This window comes from Rana temporaria (assembly GCF_905171775.1).
Source record: "Rana temporaria chromosome 2 unlocalized genomic scaffold, aRanTem1.1 chr2g, whole genome shotgun sequence".
In the NCBI taxonomy this organism is placed as follows: domain Eukaryota; kingdom Metazoa; phylum Chordata; class Amphibia; order Anura; family Ranidae; genus Rana; species Rana temporaria.
The window spans coordinates 33,509-38,309 of NW_024404412.1; the positions used below are offsets into that span (position 1 = coordinate 33,509).

Here is a 4,801-nt window from a genome sequence, read left to right on the forward strand (position 1 = left end):
TTAAATAAGGCAGCCTGTTGCCAATCATTGGAATCAGTCTGCACTGTTAACCCTTAGGTGGCAGATCCCTGACAGCTTCCCCTCCTCTCTGACAGCACCTGCCAGGCTCCGGACCTCAGAGACCAGGTCAGATGTGGTGGCCTGCAGGTCCCCCAGACACGTCAGAAGGGCTGCCCCGTTACTTACAACGTCCTGCAGGCTTTCGTTTATGAGCCGACTCTGCCCAGCCTGCTGCGTAACGGCCTCCTGCACTGCCACAGTGCAGGCAGCCTGGCTCTCGGCAGAGGACGCCAGGCTAGCTGCGACCCATGTCAGATCCCCTGCAAGAGTCCCAATGTGGCGTGTCTGTCTGTTTTGGTCCCTTGCCAGATTGTCCTCCAGATCATCAGGGACTCCCCTCGTTTTTTTAAAAGCCTTCCTCGGGGCAGGAGCAGCTTGAGGCCGGCTGGGGGGCTGGCCCTGGAGGGGCTGGGGTCCCTAGATGGGGAATCCCTGATAGGGATTGAGAGCCCTGAGGGGGTAACTCTCATGAGGGGGTTGGTTTGGGAGGGGGAAGGAATGGGGGTCTCCACCAACAAAAAAATAGTCTCCTCCTCTACCACGACCTGCTCCTCCTCCATTTCCTCCAGCACTCTGTGGCCCATAGAGGCAGTCCCCATGTTGGGAGAGGCCGTCGATTATTACAGCCCTCTCCTCTGGGCTGAAATTGGCCAACCGCCCACCTGGGGAATATTCAGCAGCCATAATAGCCCCAGCACACAATGCAAACGAACTAGCCATGGTCGGCGCTTCATTTGCATAGGGTGACTCCCATTTGGATTTACTCCGCCTTACGCCATCTAAAATCCGCCCCACTGGGGCATCTAGCACAGAAAAAGTTTCTTGAATTAGCTACCTGCCTCTCCGCGCTGGTCCGGCGTAGTGTAAAAAAGATGCAAAAAAGATGTAAAAAAGGCTCTCTGGTGCCCCCCTGCCTCTGGCCACATGCGGTATTGCATCCCATTGAAGTCAATGCGGAACAAATTATTTTAGTTTCCATTGACTTCAATGGGGAAACTCGCTTTGATATGTGAGTGCTATGGATTACGAGCATTCTTCCCGGAATGGATTATGCTCGTAATCCGAGGTTCCACTGTATATCGTTTGTGGAGTGGAGATGAATCTCTGTGGATAAGACCAGAGGCGGCTCTTTAATTAGGCAAATTAGGCGGTCGCCTAAGACCTCACACTCACAGGGGCCTGGCGGCCATCTAACTTACCCAATGCATTACCCCGGCTTTGATGGACAGGGGACCTTAACGCTGCTGTGCTCAGGCAGTGTTAAGAGCCCTGACTCAGGAGAGGGGGCCGCCTGCATCCCTAACAACAAGCGAATATCAGTGACACCACCCCTTGTGATGTCAATGACCCAGCATGCCCTCAGTCAATGGAGAGACAGAAATTGCCGCTCCAGGCAGGTCTTGTTGGGTTCAAATCTTTTTCTCAGGAACTGAGGTTGCTAGCAATGCACATGACAAATAAGAACAAAAGATGATCAGAACAGCCGCACTCCAATCCAATGTAACTTTAATGTAAAAAAATGGAAACAGGCACTACAAGTCACAGCAACGGAACCTAGGACCACTGACGCGTTTCATACTAACTTCAGTGTTTACTCATATGCCCTCAGTCAATGACGTCACAAGGGGGTGGGTTCACCAGGTCAAATCTCCGCATGGCCCTGCACCTTAGTTATTAAAGAACAGGATCTGGGGGTCGCCTTGTTAAAGTGAGCTTCCAGATCCCGATAAGCCGCCTGCATGCAGACCCCCACAACCACCGGCCAGAGTTGTGGGAAAGAGGCTCTTGTCCTTGAATTTTTTTTCCCATCATGGGTGTGAGTGGGGCCCCATGTCAAGTTTTTCCTAAGGCCTCATAAAGCCTAGAGCCGCCTCTGAAAAGACCTTTTGGCACAATGGCCGCCGCATTACTTCTGGCTACAAGAAAATGGCACCAGTCAATTCAATCCCGTTGGCCCTCTTTGGCGGCCATCAGTGTTGGTGTACTTCTGTCTAGAATGCTCTTTCTCTTTGTTTTACTTGTATAGTTTTAAATAATTACGACTCTACATACAGTACAGCTATATGTAGAGAGCAAGGGAGCCCCCCGGTGGTGAACATGAGTAATATCTGATGTCCTCGGTGTTGGTGAACCTGGATGTCCATATGAGTCGGACCACATTCATTACTAATGTCAGTGAGTGAATATGAGTGCTTGACTTACACCGGAGTGAAAGGATCCTTCTATATGGCGGAAGAGATTTCCGTGGTGGAAAATAACACACACACACACAAGAACTTTTCTTCGCCTATAGAAGACTTTATTCACAGGTGGAATATCATTTCCTTTGCTTTATTTCACTTCTTCACGTTCTAACCTTTGCCATTAATTTACCTTTTTTCTGGGTTTAACCACTTCCATACCGCGCCTATTCTGGCGCTCCTCTCCTACATGTACAAATCATCATTTTTTTGCTAGAAAATTACTCAGAACCCCAAACATTATATATGTTTTTTTTTAACAGACACCCTAGGGAATAAAATGGCGGTCATTGCAACTTTTTATCTCGCACAGTATTTGCGCAATAATTTTTCAAATGCCTTTTTAAAAAAATAAAAAAATAACAAAAAAGTTAAGTTAGCCACATACCTAACTTGTCACACTTTAAAATAGCGCACACTCGTGGAATGGCGGCAAACTTGAGTACTTAAAAATCTCCATAGGCAACGCTTATTTTTTTTTACAGGTTACCAGTTTAGAGTTACAGAGGAGGTCTAGTGCTGGAATTGTATCTGGCGCTCTAACGCACGCGGCGATACCTCACATGTGTGTTTTGAATGGTGTTTGCATATGTGGGCGGGACTTGCGTGTGTGTTTGCTTCTGAGTGCGAGCTACCGTGGTTTGCATACAGACGATCTGACGGAAACTTTTTCCGTCAGAAAAATAGAGAACCTGCTCTCAATCTTTTGTTGGCGGAAATTCAGACAGCAAAAGTCCGATGGAGCCTACACATGGTCGAAATTTTCCCACCAAAAGCTCACATCAGACTTTTCTTGTCGGAATTTCCGATCGTGTGTACGCAGCAAAAGTGGTTGGAGGTAACCTATGGAGTAGGACTCGTCTTCTGTACCAAAAGCTTACCGAGCCGGGCATCCCATGCATTGGATGTTCTGGTTTGTACGACTTTCAGTGGGAATTCTCAGAAGTGGATAATGAACTGAAGTTTTTCGGCCTGATTCTCTGAGAGTCGCCAACAAGAGGTTGCCAGGATTATTTCAATAGTCTCAGGTCCTCCTCCTTGGTTTTGTCACAAAACTTTATTTTCTAGAACGCAGCGATCATTTTCATCCTGTCCATGAACTCTGGGTTTTGACCATTTTCAGCATTCGGACTCTGATCTCGTTGGTCCTCAGGCCATAAATCAGAGGATTGATCAGGGCAGGGACCAGTAAATAGGCGGCACTGAGAAGATTGTGGGTGTCTTGGGTCACTGATTTAGATATCCGGTACACGACAGAGGAGGAGAGCCTGAAGAAGTAGACAACCAAGAGGACCAGGATGTGAGTCCCACATGTGTGCAGTGCCTTGTGCCTGAGCGTTCCGGTGGAGATCTTGGATGCGGCCCAAATGATGCTGCCGTATGAGACGGAAAGAAAGGACAGGTCCAGTATCATGGAGATCACTCGCAAGCTCAGGCCCGCAATCTTGTTTTTGGCCACGTTACCACAAGCCAAGCCCATCAGGGCCATGTGCTCACAAGCAAAATGGTGGATGGTATTGGAGCCACAGAAATTGACAGTGGAAGCCAGATAGATGACGGGACCAATGAAACTCAAACCTCTTAAAAAGAGGCAACCGTGAGATACACCAACATTCTCCTGGTCATGATACTGTGGTAACTCAGCGGCTTGCAGATGGCAATGTATCGATCCAGGGCCATCATCAGAAGAACATTGCAGTCCATCATGGACAGGAAGTAGATGAAGAACATTTGAATCAAGCAGCCAATCAGAGTGATCTGGTTCATGCCAAAGAGGAAGCCAAGGAGCATCTTGGGCAGTATGTTGGCGGTGCTACAGATGTAGGTGATGGACAATAGTGAGATGAGGAGGTACATCGGAGCGTGCAAGGAGCTCTCCTTCCTCACCGTGTGGATGATGACGCTGTTGGTCAATATAATGATTATAAAGAGAAGGAGAAATAGGATGAACAGGAGACGTCTGTACTTGGGGAACCCCAACAAGGTGAATTCCTGGTGAGACGGATAGAAGGTGGAATTTGGGGTGCCTACCATGACATTTGTTCAGAATCAGCCACCTGTAGATGGAGGACGAGAGATGAGTTGCAAACTCTCTTTTATATTTCTATAAACAGCCGCACTAAAAACAAAATGAATACAGTCTTATATATCAGAAACATCAACATTTGTGATATAAATGAAATTAGATTAAAGTGGCAACGTGCTATACAGATAATTAGAAACACGCCCACATGTAACAAAATCACCAGCACACTGATATGCCGCGTACACACGCTAGGAATTTCCGACAACAAATGTTCGATGGGAGCTCGAAATTCCGACCGTGTGTAGGCTCCATCGGACATTTTCTGTTGGAATTTCCGACAACAAAAATTTGAGAGCTGGATCTCCAATTTTCCGACAACAAAATCTGTTCTCGTAAATTCCGATCGCGTGTGTGGACAATTCCAACACACAAAATTCCACGCATGCTCTGAATCAAGTACGAGACAGGAGCGCTC

General features: G+C 47.6%; 1 pseudogene; it reads right to left on the reverse strand.

Moving 5' to 3' along the window:
• Positions 1-3,354: 3,354 nt before the first annotated feature.
• Positions 3,355-4,355, reverse strand: LOC120921595 (annotated as a pseudogene).
• Between the last annotated feature and the right edge of the window lie 446 nt (positions 4,356-4,801).